This window comes from Lolium rigidum, chromosome 3 (assembly GCF_022539505.1).
Source record: "Lolium rigidum isolate FL_2022 chromosome 3, APGP_CSIRO_Lrig_0.1, whole genome shotgun sequence".
Classification (NCBI taxonomy): domain Eukaryota; kingdom Viridiplantae; phylum Streptophyta; class Magnoliopsida; order Poales; family Poaceae; genus Lolium; species Lolium rigidum.
Genome location: NC_061510.1, coordinates 233,678,206 through 233,693,450, shown reverse-complemented (window position 1 = coordinate 233,693,450; position 15,245 = coordinate 233,678,206). Strand labels below are relative to the sequence as shown.

General features: G+C 48.4%; 1 long non-coding RNA gene across 4 annotated transcripts; it reads right to left on the bottom strand.

Annotated features, from left to right (window-relative positions):
• Window positions 1-915: 915 nt before the first annotated feature.
• LOC124699112 lies at window positions 916-4,896 on the bottom strand. Of its 4 annotated transcripts, none has more exons than XR_007001278.1 (5): window positions 4,703-4,896; window positions 4,181-4,323; window positions 3,429-3,595; window positions 2,441-2,542; window positions 916-1,347 (listed from the first exon to the last, which is right to left on the bottom strand). It is a non-coding gene; the product is annotated as an uncharacterized LOC124699112 (long non-coding RNA). The 4 variants fall into 4 exon arrangements; XR_007001275.1 differs by having other exon boundaries at window positions 3,429-3,580; XR_007001276.1 differs by having other exon boundaries at window positions 3,429-3,580; window positions 4,185-4,323.
• Window positions 4,897-15,245: the final 10,349 nt, after the last annotated feature.

Genomic DNA, 15,245 nt, shown 5'->3' with positions numbered 1-15,245 from the left:
TTTGATAACCAATACCACACCTGCTTCAAAAATAAACATTGGTAGAGCCCTGGAAACGTCACCAAAGTAGGAGGGAAAGAAATAAATCATTTTTAAGTGAGAGAGGATAAACACAAAATTGCGGATTGAGAATTGCAATGAATTAGAGCATCAAAGGATGACGTCGTACCTTCGTAGAACAGCTGATGACGAACTCGAGGATGAAATGTTGGTGGCTACCGACGGCCACCCATGTTACGGCTTATCGACCTTCCCACCCCGTTTGATAGCACACGTTGAGTAACTCCGAATACATGAAGTTGGCCAGGTGCATCATTAGTGCCAATAGCCCGAATGCAGTTACCATGGGGAGAGGAAAGTATTAGCCGTTGATTTATTGAGAGAGAAAGGGAAAATGGAGGCGAATGGTTGCTTGCTCTTTTATTGACGAGATGAATCGTTTTGTGTTGCTTGCTCTTTTATGTAGGGAGATGATTCGTTCCATATGTTGATTGAGCCACGTCTGAAGTGAGTACTACATGCACTTCTGTTTCAGATATTAGTACTGTAATAGAACAATTGAGCTGCTAATAAATTAGATGTAAGGAGGTGGCATAACTGCATGAGAGTGGGGATCATCTATATCTGATTTGCTTATGTGGCAAACTATGATTGCTTAGCGATGCTTGATGAGGTGAATAGGCTGCATGTGAAGAGAAATGAGATCACCTATTAAGAATAGAAAGATACGATGATCTCAAAAAAAAAACGGTGCTTACTGTTTTGGCCCATGTAAGGTAGGTGGTTGCGTGCCCATGCCTATACATCTTTGGTATATGTGATTAACATTAAGAAATCTATACATATGTTTTATGGTTAATAGACTGTCGGATTGTAGCAGTTTCAAAATCAGAGTCTCTGAATACATGTGAGAACTAAAATGATACATATAAATATATAATATAAGAAGGCATTGCAGGAGTTCAAAAATTAGTGTCTCCAAACAACTACTTGAACTAAGATAAGACATATAATATAAGTAGGGATACTTAGGTGGATAAGGGCATTCCCACTGGATTATATGAAGAATATGTCGGTTCACTGGACTGGGCCAGACAACAACATTACATGGTTTGACTGAACTGGTTTAGAGGCCACCGATACATCTTCCAGGCCTGAAACAGATGACGCCGATAGAGATTCGTGCAGGTTTGTAGATTGTCTTGAGCTAAACAATAAGGGATAGATCATCTGAATTGTTGTTGATGCGCAGAGCCGCCGCCGCTGCTGATGCGCATAGAATATGTTCCATTGATGGGTTCCAAGCAAGACATCCTTAACTAAATAAGTGTAAATTGCCCCTGTAACCTGCGTGCAAGTGAATCCATTAGGTACAGAGATAGATACACACATATGGAAACAGAAAAGCATGGACTTTTAGCAGAAATTCATGAATAGTTTAGAGCACTATGTTTAGCCTTGCAAACTAAAAACTGATTGAGCTATTAATTCCGTCTTCTTTCTCTAGAATTTTTTGACTCCATAATATATTCTGCGGTATGCAAAGCAATGCATGATATTATCACCTAGAGCCTGCAACTGAAGAACTCTAAATGCTTAATTCTATTCCAAGAACTTTGCAAGACAATAATATGCTCTCATCACTCACCAAAGAACGTGAAAGCTTGGATCTGATTCCCACTTATCACTTGTGAGATGGACTGGGAGATGACTCATCTTGCCATGTGGTTTGTACAAAAGCTAGAGGTCTTTGACACCGCTAGAAATAACATTTTTTCCTTGTCTATGGATAGCAAATTTAGTAACTTAGGTACTAACTGATTTCAAAGCTTCTCTTTTGTGGAGATGTTGGCACTTACAAAATAATTCTTATCTTTGGTGAAAGGAAATGCAGAATTGAATAATTGGTCCTGTTTCTCGAATGATACTTGGCCTTTTTTCAGGAATGTAAATCGTTGAACAAAGATTCACATAATAAGGAATAGAGGGCCATTGTTTTCATCGTCAATGAATTTTCCGAACACTAAAAAGGAAATAAAGGAATCTTGGAGGAAAGCTCATGCAGGATGGAATAAGCTGGCAGTATTCTACTGAAGAATATTGTGGTGATGTGGTACTGAAAGAAGGGGAGAAGCAAATTTGCCATCTTATGCAGAGGCTGGGGCTTCCCCATTTCGAAAAAAATATTTGTAATCTTAGACATTATCCGTGAAACTCTTCATCTTCTAACAACTGCCTGAATTCAGAATCAGTAAGGCCAATAGATCAGCTCGAGGCAGAAGGAGCGACACCTTGATGACCGCCAGCAAAATACGGACCACTCGTAAAATTAGCAGCCTAGTACAACAACGTGCACCAGGGGGATAATCTTTTTAGATCGAAAAGCAACACCTAAATAACCCGAGCAAATAAGCAAAAAATACAAAAGAGGAAAACTAACCGGCAAGACGACGACGCAAATCAAACCCCGACAAAAGAAAACCTAGGTCACAATGCAGTGCAAGACCTTGCAAAGCAAATCCCGATCGCCCAAAACCGGACACTACACGAAAGGAACATCAGATCATTAGCAGAAAAAAAAATGATCCAGAGACAGTCCTCACCGTTTCAACTACGGGACACAAGGAGATAATGTCCAACAAAAACTTCAGTCATGTGTGTCAAAAACATCTAATCGCATAATTAAAGCAATTTTTTATTGATAAAGAAAGCTAGAGTAACTGAATTGGAGAAGCGAACTCAAACATGTTGATGCAGTAAGAGTGAGAAAATGAAAGTTTGGGGATAACCTAGGATGCAACAATTAGTGTAAGCTGAAAAAATACACTACATGTCATTTCCTAGCATTTGTATCATGCATTATAATTTACACTTTTGTGGAGAATACTTAGATACGCAAACAATGTGCCAATCATTTAGACAACAGAAACGAACCCCAAAATAATAAGAAGCAACAGTACAAGTCTTCCAATAAAAGAATTACTCCACATTTAAAAGCCTGCCTTTTATCACCAAGAAAATCAAGAATGGAAGAGTACCATAGGAATAACCGAATGAGCAATTGTCTTGCAAGCTGAACCAAACATACAACTCCTCAACTGAATACCTTCTCATAGACCCATGTATGGGGAGATCTCAGTAATTTTTTTCTTACCGAAGAAAAAGAAGGACAAAGAATTCTGAACATGCAACTCAACCACATGACTCAATTTTAGAGCAAGCAACCTTAGGCGAACTACAAAGCTAGAGCCAGACTACAAAATAAATTAGTATCACTTTTTTTTCTTTCCGTTGCAAGGTTCATTCCAGATTTCGGAAGTGCGTATTGATGTTAGGTTGTACCTAATAGGAAGATCACGTTACTCTTGTGATATTACTCCTACTTATTACTCTCAGATCAAAATATGTTGGTTCAAGAAACTAATTACCTAATAAATTAGTATAACTTTTCTTCTTTTCGTCAGGCACGTATGGCTGTCCTCCAGTTCCTCTCCAAGCACATATGTCTGTTCTCCAGTTCCTCTCCGACCACTTGGTAGCCGGCCTATGGTTTGTCTTCTTTGCATGTACACCTACTCATCTGGAAGCAATAACCCTTGGAAACGAATTAACCAAGAATTCAATGACGATTAAAATGTTTGAGAACAGGAAAATGCAGCATATCTTTATAAATACACAAGTTCCCAATCCAAAATACCAGCATACACCTTCCGAAGCAAAATAGATCTCCTTAAGTGAAATGAAATGATCATATTTGTAGAAAAAAAAATATGGCCAATTGTGTCACAACTGAGCAAGACAATGGTCCAATGCATATTCATATTTTACATGTGAACCCATGCATTGGTCGTTGAAAATAATTGGCTACCTAGAGCAGAGTAAGCTTAAGAAATATATGCAATAATCTATCTTAGTAACTGCTCTGTTACAACTGACATTGTACAAAGTGCATGATTGCAACGAAGAACCTTCCGCATTTCTACTAAGTACCAATTAGTAAGAAAGAGAGAAAAATAATGTATGAACTGCCTCTGTTGGTCTACAATATAAGAATAGCTGCCAACTCTTTCAGGTAATGATTTTTGAAAGACAGACTTTTAAATGTGGAGAACCTTTTATAAGTAATGATTCTAAATTGAGAACCTTTTTGTAGAACATAAACTCCAGGTGAAGAACAAACCTACAATAGAGCATGAAGAATTGTCTTGCAGGAAAGGACCACGCAAAGGCTGAGAGGCCTCAAACAAAGATGCAGGTCCGTTCTCGCCGCCCGTGCCACACCATCACAGCTGCAGAGCGTCCCACATAAAAACAATACCCCAACTGCAGGAAAGAATCAATAAAGTCATCAGTTCACATATATTTGTACTGAACAAAAGTTCAGCTTTGTGCCATTGACCCCAACTGCAGGAAAGAATCAATAAAGTCATCAGTTCACATATATTTGTACTGAACAAAAGTTCAGCTTCGTGTTAACTCCATTGACGCTGTTGATCTGACCTGAAATACCTTACCATGGCATGTTTTTAGAAACTTGTACTGTTCAGAATTGCCTGATACTAATCATACTTGATGAACCTTGAGGATGATGTAGCCATCTAATCCACGTCTCAAAGGAACCCATCTTAAAACCATCAAAATCCACACCAATCTTTTTTTTTTACAAAGATCCGAAGGCAACCTTAGGGGAGAGCTAACTCACCGGCTAACCCTATGGATGTTGCTTCTTTCTTTGGTAGATGTTCACTTCCTAGCTTCAGATAGCACGCGGGGGAGGCCGGAGGAAGAACTTGGCAGCGAGCCGTAGAGTCTCCTGCGGTAAGCCTGCCTCCGGAACCTGCATCGCCTAAACCAACATGTTGCAGAGGGCAGCGGCCGTCAAGGGTCTCGTCGCAGAGGGCGCCACTGCCGTGGAGAGCCTCTCCGTTGAGCGCACCACTGCCGTGGAGAGCCTCTCCGTTGGGCGCACCGCTGCCGTGGAGGCTCTCCCTCCCAATCCGGATGTCAAACATGAGGAACCGCCACAGCCCATCGCTGCGAACAGCTCGCCCGCTAGAGGGAGTCAGGGCGGCGCTGGAAGGTGCAGGCGCCAATCACCGCGATCAGCTCTCCCCTCCAGCAGAAGCCATGGGCGCTGCAAAATCCGTCCGGCCTGGCAAAGGAACCGGGCAGCGCTGAACCTCCGGAGAGCAGCGTGGGGGCCAGAGCAGCACGTGGATCTTGATTCCTGCAAGGCAGCCGGGAGCATCTTCATCCAAGGAGATTTCCAATAATGGGTAAAAATAGGAGATGAAGAAAGGGACATCTGCATGTCATCTACACCGGGGGTCGATCTGGTGCCATGGGATTTGACCTCCAACAGCTAAAAATCATGGCGGCGGAGACAATCGCGGCAAAGTGGCGGGCGTGACTCCCTGTGCTCGAGAAAGGCACGGCCGGTGGGAGATAACGCCCAGGCGTACTGAAGAAGAAGAGGGCAGCGGGGCGCACGAATGCCGGCAGCGGACTCAGCTGCATCGGCAAATGCTGAATGAGGACGGCCCGGCCGCGTGGCGCACGAACACCGCGGGCGCAGATGAGAAGAGCATCACCGATCCGCTCACGGCCGCGAGCCGGAGGCGCGACATGCGGAGAACCAGCGGCCGACGGTCCTGGAGCAAACCCCAGCAGAGACAGCAACACGGCGAGGGTACGGCGGGCGCGCAGATCCACGCGCCGATCCCCTCACCATTGGAGCCAAATCGAAGCACAGAAAAGCAGTACAGAGAAAGAAAAGAGAAGAAAAGAAGGGGGAATTTTATTTTTTGCCCCTGTTTACATTGGACCTTGATGATTTGTCCTCCATTACATGCTAACTTATTTTTTGTCCCTGTTTACATTGGACTTAGATTATTTGCCCTTTTCTGGATTATTTTCTCTCGTTTGGGGGTAGGACTAAACTCGAAGACCAAAATAACCCCAGCACTCCCGACTCTGCGCCGCCGGTGGTACCATTGGCGGCGCCGGCGAGGTGTTCCCTCTGCGCCGCCGGCGAGGTGTTCCCTCTGCGCCGTCGGCGGTACCAGCGCCATGTCGCCCTTGCCCGCGCCAACCTCCCCGATGAGGGACCTCCCCAGTATCTAGCTTCCCCTCGACCGGCTCATCTGTGGCGACCCTGCCGCTGTACCTGTACGCTGTAGCGCTCTACGCCTCGATCTGGACAGCGTCAAGGACCAGTCCTCATCCGGCTATAGCGCGGAGATGAGGCTCAGGTCGTCGGAGCGCGCGGTGACAGGGATGGCGCCGTGGGACTGCTGCAGGGGGAGGTGGCGGGGAGGAGGAGGGGAGGATAGAGGGGCGAGGGAGATGAGGACGTGCGCGGATGGGCTGGAGGACGAGGGTAGGCTGTGGCAGCAGCGCCGCCGACGAGCTGCTCACTGGGATGGAGGCATGGAGGACGAAGCAAATTAGAAACGGGGGCATTGTAGTCTTTGTGCGGTGGGCCTGGGGCGGCAGGGGCAAACAATCGAAGTCCAATGTAAACAGGGACAAAAAATAAGTTAGCATGTAATGGAGGGCAAATCATCATGGTCCAATGTCCAATGTAAACAGGGGCAAAAAATAAAATTCCCCGAAAAGAAGAGAGGCACCGGCCAGAAAAGCGGTCAAGCGGCGGCCGGAACACTCGACGTCCCAGGCAGGCCCACCAGGCGGCAGCAACACAGTAACAAAGAAGCACTACGTCCACCCGAGAACACACACGGAAGGACGAACTATGAGGATAGAAAATACAGAGAAATAGCAACACATCCCCCAAAATACACACAGAAGCTAAATTTAACAGCAAATTACACGTGTTAGCAGGGCAGGTAGGGTAAAAAAATATCCCAAAAATTGAGAAAAAACTTTAATGTTCGGGTTTAGTATAGATAGTACTTATATCCCAAAAATTGAGAAAAAAACTTTAATGTTCAAGTTTAGTATAGTACTTATTAGTGATATATGACTTTAGTTGCTCATGGCCTTCAATCGTACCCTCATCCTGAACTAAGGACCGAATACGTTTTTTCCTATGTCTGCCATTGGCAATACTATGGAAATATCTTGTATTCGAGTCCCCTTCCAAAATAAATTGGGATTTAGAACGTTGATATCATTTAAGCTCCTCCTCACGCAGAAGTCGCGCTATCTCCGCATTAGATTGGCTTTTGAGCTCAATTTCCTGCGTGGATAACGGACGCACCTCTGCTTGGGCCTCGAGGTCATCTATGATAGATGAAAGTCGCTGCTTCTCTTTCTTTAGTAAACCAGTTGTGTGACGGGCCCAACCAGATAGGTGTTTGCGTGTTGCACGCATTTTATTATTCCACCTCTGAATTGGATTGTCCCCAACAACCGGTCTTTCCCAAACTTTCTTGACCATATTCTGAAAGCCTTGTCGATGTAGCCATCCAATTTCGAACTTAAAACGGTGGGCTGTCGGTGGTCTAGGCAATCCAGTGGTCAATAGGATGGGAGCATAATCCGACAGTCCCTCAATACGTTCTAGAGCACGTACAGAAACCATAGAAATTTACTTTTCCATTCGGTATCCATCAGGACACGATCTAGTTTTTCGTATGTAGGCTCAGGAAGGCTATTTGCCCAAGTAAACAACCTTCCTACCATTGAAACCTCCCATAAATCCAAGCTGTCAATGACTGCGTTGAATAAAAAAGGCCAATGGTTGTCAAACCTGCCTCTGCTCTTCTCAAATGGGAACCGTAGCATGTTGAAATCCCCTCCTACGAGGATAGGATATGGGTTATCTTTAGCTAGGTTGACCATTTCACGAAGAAAAGCGGCCTTAAAATCCTCCTGGGCGGCTCCGTACACGGCAACAAGAGTCCAAATGAAATTGTCAGCTCTGTTTCGGATATGGAGTTTTATGTGAAACTCGCCATACGAATCAGCCAACACTTCCATAGATTCGGACTTCACTCCGAGTAATATACCCCCAGACCTTCCACGCGGTGGACAAGAGAACCATGCAAAGTCTAGACCTCCCGAAATTCGGTTTAATAGACTTTGCGAGTAATCTCGTCTACTAGACTCAGAAATGGCCAAAAAATCCAACTTATGATCCCTAATACAATCAGCATCGTACAACTGTTTAGCCAAGTCACTAAGACCTCTGCTATTTGCAAACATGCCATTCATTGGAAAACTATTGGAGATTTTGAAAATTGTGAGTGCTTCCGCGGTTTCTTATTGGAAGAAGATTTAGATTTACGGTTGGATGCTTTCAACTCATACAATGAGTTAAGTCCGTGCTCATCCAAACCCACCTCCGACACCACTCCAACTAAATGGGAGAGTAGCTGACCATCTGATGTGGCATTCGCATCCTTCTCATCTAGGTAGGTGGTGTCAACCTGAGTCGAGGCCTTAGGAATAACCGTTAGACGGTCAAATTCTATATGCCTCAAGACCCTAGTCGAAACATTAATTTGATTTGCATTACTACCAAGACTTATCCCAACACTATTAAGCTTAGAATTAATGGACGGTGATGAAAAAGAAAGAAAAGACTTTGAACTTTTAAGCATACTATGTGAATCCAAGTTCAACGCCGCCTTACGACGCATGGCTTTCTTCAACGAATCCTCATCCGTCGCAGAAGATCCATCCACAGATACCCCAAATCTAAATCTGCCATTTCGGCGAATCGGGGTAACCCCATCGGCGAAAACATGCACTGTGGGAGGGGGCGTGCGTGGTGACGCGGAGTGAGCGTGTAGATCATATGCCGCTATATAGGTTCAGTGGAGCATTTTCCAGTTTGCCAGTGTATTCACAACCTAATATTTGTACTAAACTTTGTTACTTTTATATATTTCATAAAAACACCAAACTTTATTTATATTTTGTACAAATTATTTTCTAAGCTACATAACCTTATAAAAATATTGATAAGCATTAAATATGGTGCTCTTTGTTTTATATTTCTACCATGAATTATTGCAAAGATATGTGCGCGTTGTGGTAAATTTAAGAGGCCCTTTGTAACAATCTTTATTTTTTATGAGACATTGAATGTTAGAAAAAATGTTAAACTGAATCCCCTAATTGCGATAAAAATTAAAAATTGCAATCCTGCTTGGGTTAGTTAGTGACAATTGTATATATTATCATGTACATAACATAGTAGATATCTCTAGGGGGTTGGCTCCGAAAAATATCTTGATAGAGTTTTTGTGTGCCTACATGATAAATGGAAGATTGTAGAAAGCAGCCAATAATTTCAGTATTATGTAGCGTGGTAGCTTTTGCAACTACTACGGTGAGTTCGTATGTCTTTCATCGTGGAGCTAATTGCACCGGACATACAATAACTTGTTAGGTGGGTGCATTTTGGTACAACAAGTTGTAACTTGTGGTCACGCAGTGCAACAACTTGTCCACCAGGTGCAAATTAGTACAAAATCAGTCTAGAAACAACACGTGGCATTATCATTTTACAAGATAAGCCTCCATATATCTTCTTCTTGTAGCCGTTGTCCTCGCCCCTTTTCCCCCAATTTATCTCGCTACCGGTGCTTCCTATTTCCCTCCCGTGCATGGCTCTGGTTCGCCTGCTGCCCATCCACGGCCATATGGGAGCGCCGTCCTACTCGTTGCGGCTGGTCGTGTCGGTCGGGGAGACATTCGCTGTTGGTTCCAGCGGAGCTGAGAGCATCTCCACTCGTCCCCCGACGAGGTTTCCGAGCGATGTTTTTTTCATCCGGACGGCGAAATTCAGCCCAGTCGCGCCCCCTGTTCCTCGTTTTCGTCCGGATTTGGCCCTTCATCCATCCGGCGAGCCCACGCCATCCCCGGCCCCCCGGGGCGCGCTCGGGGACTCCGGACGAAAGATTTTGGCGCGAAACGTCGTGTGGACCCGCGTAGTCGGCGACTGCAAAACCAAATCCTGTCGATTTTCCCTCCAATTTGCTTGCATATCCCCATTCCCTCCAATTTGCTTGCATATCCCCATTCTCTCCCGCCGAAATTCCCCAATCTCCTCGTCTTCCAGCTCCAGTTCCCGGCGGCGTCTTCTCGTCCACCACCACTCTCCTCCTCGTCCACCACCACTCTCCTCCTCGTCTTCTCGTCCACCACAATGCCGCCGAAGGCGCCGGCGAGGAAGATGCGGGCGAAGAAGACGAAGCCGCCGGGCATGTCGAACGCCGAGTGGGCGGCGGACGAGAAACGGCGTGAGGTGGAAACAAGCGCCAGGGCGGAGAGGGTGAAAAGAGCTGCCGTCAAGAGGGCGGCGGCGGCGGCCCAGGACGAACAAGCGAGGATGATCAGCATGGCCATGAGCGGCGGCAGCGTGTTCCCCGGCCAATGACCGACGCAAGGTACAACCAGTTCCCGTCGTCCTTCTCCCTTCGTTGTACTCGCCGTCGCCGACTGCCGTGTTCCAAGAGGGCGCCTACGTCCAACCGTCCAGGTCCACGACATCGCCGCCCGAGCTTGACGTCGGCGGCGGCGGCCTGTTCGAGGACACCTCGCCGGCCCTGCGATGAGGGCCGCTCCCGTTCGGTGCGATGGCGGCGCCGAACGAAGAGGAGATCCACGAGATGATCACCTCCGGCTCCATGGCCGCCGCTGCGAGCCCGGGGTTCTTCATGGCCGCCGCCGCTGCGTGCCCGGGGTTCTTCACGCAAGAGGAGACGAGGGCGACGGCAGCTGTGGCGGCGCACAACGAGCATCGGGAGGATGTTGCCGACGGAAGCCAAGCCGTCGAAGAAGAAGACGAGGAAGAAGAAGAGCCAACTCAAGCCGCCGCCAACCTCGTCGAAGGGGAAGAAGAAGAGGAAGAAGGACTCGCCGCCCGCCGAACCGCGTATCAAATGGACGCCGAAGGAAGAGGAGTGCCTCGCCGAAGCTTGGATGACCGTGTCCACGAACGGCATAATCGGGGCCAATCAGTCGTTCGACACACACTGGCTTCGAGTGAGGCAGGCGTACGAGGAACGCAAAATCGTCGATCCCTACTTCAACAAGACGAACATGAACGTGAACCGGGGAGACAAGGCAATGGCCACCCATTGGGGGATCATGCAGACGGCGTGCAGCAAATGGCACGGCATACAGGAGGAGGTCGACAAACGGCCGATCGGCGGCCACGACTTGGAGCAAAAGGTATGCTCCGCCGACCCCGCATCATCGAGGTACATCGTCGTTACCTGACCCGTATCGCCGTGCTCTTTTTTCCCCAGCTGCGCCGAGCTTTGGACATGTACACGGACGACACCGGCCTGCAGCTCAAGTTCCTCAACGTCTACGCCCGCCTCGAGAATTGCGAGAAGTGGAAGGAAACTCGCACGACCCTCTCGAAGAGCAAGACCGAGCAAGTACAACCCCGACGCTCCGGCGGCTTGCGCGGCGGAAGGGCGCCCCGAACTCGGCCGAAGAAGCCGAAAGAGCTCAAATGGACCGGACAATCCCGCCGACAGGATGCGGGCGTCGATCGACAAGTGCCGGGCCGACTTGAGGTCGCACGCCGACGGGAGGAACGACAAGTTCGACGGCAGTGGCGGGAGATGATCGCCAACCAAGGCGTCCGGATCGCCCCGCCGAGGACGACGGCGGCGGCGAAGAAGAGGAACACGGACTTGGCGTTCCTCATGGGCGGCGGCGACATGGAACCGATGGACGAGGAGACGAGGAATTGGTACCGGGGCCACCGCGGCGACATCCTCCGAGCCACTCCGGCCGCTCCTTCGTCGTCTCCGCCGGCTCCTACCTCGTCTACCTCACCATCTACCTCGTCGACCGCGGTTGCTTCGACGTCCACCGCCGCCGCTTCCTCGTCGCTCGCCGCAGGCCGCTTCGGCCACGGCGTGTGAGGGAATCGGTCCGTCGGACACCGCCGTGCCGGCCGGGACTCGCCGACGAGCTCGTCTCCGTGTAATTTCCTTCCGATCGCGGATCCGTGGCCGATCCTTTTGCTCCTTTTGCCGATCAACTGGCCATACTTGTAGCGCGGGACGGCGATTTGTTTGAATTTAAACTCTATCCGCCGAACTCCGGGTGGACGACTGGAAATACGGTACTCCCCACGACTTAATTTCGTCCAATCCAACGGTTGTTTCGTCCGAATTTGAGCGTGGAGAGCGCCAACGAGTGGGGATGCTCTGAAGCAGCAGAAGCTGCGGGAAGCATATGTGAATGGTGGTGAGCGCGAGCGTCATCCGTTGGCAGATGCAGCGCGAGTCAGAGGTCGCTCACCAACACGGCCAGATGCTCCCTCCTCGAGCCTCTCCGACGGTCCATCCTGAACGCGTCCGGCTCCACGCTAGCGAGACCTCTGGGTCGTCCGCGACGCCAGGCGGGTGCATGCGGAGCGTCTCCTTGAAGACGCACTCGAGGGCCGAGGCAGGGTAGCTGCTAATGTCAGCGTCCGACACTCCGACCACGGCCTGCAGCTGCTCCAGCTCGCCGTCTGGTTGCAGAACCGCCACGGTTGCTGGAAGACCAATCTATTGAGCTGACCAAATTCACACCAATTTGCTTATGAGTTATGAACAAGCTTTGTGTATAGCTTGTGCATAAGCATGGGAAATCCCTTCATCAACTCGAATGTCTCTAAACTAGGGAGCAAATTCACGGAAATGCGTTCCGGCACCCGGGTCTAGATGCTCCCGCGGCATGGACCAACCCGTCCTCGCCAGTTGGAAGTTCTTGTGCGTATACTGTCATGTATTGGTCTCGGTATCTGAATATTGAACAGTGCTACTTGGCCCACTAACTACTATTCAGTAGTGTCTCTATTCCCGGTACAGATGATGGCCCAACGACCTGGACAAACGGCACCATCTTGGACTGCACGTGTTCTCGGCCCAACGACGCTCTGCCTGGTGCCACGCGTCTGAGTAATACAGCCCAGCTGTCCCATACACTTACACGTTGCCTCATTAAAAGCCAACACCACGGTCGCCATCTATTGTTCTTCCCCAATTCAGTCCAGAGTCCAGACATCCCAATATCCATGGCGTCCTCGTCCTCATCCAAATCAGGTGCGCTCTCCCTCTCATCCCTTGTCCAGTGTGTAGCAGCAGAGTGATCACGAAGGCACTCCACTACAAGTGCAGATTCTTCAGTGTAAGCTTCCTTTTTCAGCTGTCGATCAAAATCCGAGTTTCGACCAGTTGTAATATCCTTGCTAAGAGCAGTCGTTTCTTGGTTTCCATGCAGACCGAGCAGTGCTCAGGTGGAGGGAGAGATACACAGAATTACTGGAGGCGGATGGCGGATTGGCGGTCAAGGTACCGCACCCGGAGCCGCCTGCACTCGCGCAACCTGCCTCAGCTCACAACTAGGAGTACCATGTGCCCGTCATCGACACCATGGGCCCATGGCCACGCTGATAGTGCTGGCCGGCCTAATCGCCCTGTTGGGATCTGTCACAAAATGAAGTGTGTTGCTACCCAGGCATACATTGTAGTAGGCCGAACTAGGTACACTACTACAGTTTGGATCTTTTTTGTGCAGGTACTACAGTTTGGTTCGGTAATCCTTTTTAGCTTAGTGTATGTTCCAGTCTCTCGGCAACTTATCTAAAATGCACTTGTATGCTTATGGCTGATCTGTTTTAGTTTACTGTATATTGTACTCTATCACCAATCAGGAAATCATCATGTAAGATCACCCCAAACCGACATGGCGACATGTTCCGCTGGTCCATCTCGTGATTACAGCACGTCCGTCAATCCAGCCAAACTCGCCGTCGCCCACTCGTTACTGTGCCGTGGGCCATGGTTACGACCGACCAATGTATTCATGTTTTACTGCTGCTTGTATGTCAGACTATTGTTCCCGTACAGCAATCTCCAAGCACTTCACAACGGTTCAGATAACAGGATCAAATAGACTCGGGAGCCAAAACTCCCTCCCCGCAAATTCAACTAGTTGTTTATTTTAAGTCAATATCCACCAAAGCTTGCTACTTGAGCTCTGGACCGAACCCACTAAAGAATTGAGCAGCTCAACCCCACCACACACTCACCTGATACTGCATGTTCTGGACTAGGCGCATGGTGCCAACCAAGAGGCTCAAGCTTGTCAGCATCTCCGGCCGGAAACCTTTCTCCTCCATGAGATGCGGTTGAGATGGACGTAGTTGATGTTGGTGGTGGCCGGCCCCTTATTTAGAGATTTCAACTTTGCGCCTCCGGTCGTTGCGCCCTCTTGTCGTCCCTGGCGACCCGATGCACTAGTCGCAACCCAGCACCACTGACGGGCACACACACTTCTTCGTCCTATGTGGTCGGTGTAGTCGTTGGTGGACGCGGGGTTGGGCGGAGGTGAGGGTGTCGTACGCTAGATGGGACGAGGGATATGCTGCAGCGACGGGCGGTGACGCATACATGGGCCAGCTGGTATGTCCGGCTCCGGCCATGCATGTAAGCTGCTACAACGACGGCCACACGATGGTGGATTTGGTAAAACAAGGGGAAGGTCATGGCTATGAGAATAAGAGATCATACAATGGTTTTTTGGTAAAAAGTTAATGCCACGTGTTGTTATCAGGTTGAGTGGTTAGGAGGGTGGTTGTATCTCGATCCACTGCGAGTTCAAACCCTGCGTTTGACATCCGTATGTCTCATAAAGGCGGAATATTCTTTCAGTGGGAGGCGACGTTCCCGTCGACAGCGAGACGCCTGTGGTGACTTCGTCAATTTCAAGATCCAATCCGCCGGCTCGGTCTTCCGAAGGTGCTCATAGGGGTAGGGTGTGCGTTCATAGAAGTGAGTGTATGCGCGTATTTGTGAGCGCCTGCGTTTGTACTGTGTTTCTCAAAAAAAAAAAGAATAGCTTTGTACTAGTTTGCACCCGGATAACAAGTTGTTGTACTGCTTGACCACAAGTTGCAACTTATTGTACCAAAATGCACCCACCTAACAAGTTGTTGTACCTCCGGTGGGATATAGCTAGCCATCTACCGCTGAAAAAATCAATTTTTACGATGTTGTTTTTGTTACTCTGTATTACGCGTTTTGTGTTTGTGCAAATTTGGCAATTATTTAAGCAACCAACAAATTTGGCACTTGACTTGCCTAAAAAACATCCAGTCGCCGTGATGTGATGCAGCAGCCTGCACGAGCAGCACCCAATGCTGCCCGTGTTAATTTCGTGATTGGCGAGCTGAACATTCCTGGAATGACATCGGCCTCCGTTTCCGTGCGTCACGAGTAAGCCACTTATTAATTAGCTATTTTTCTAATAATGCGAGCTGA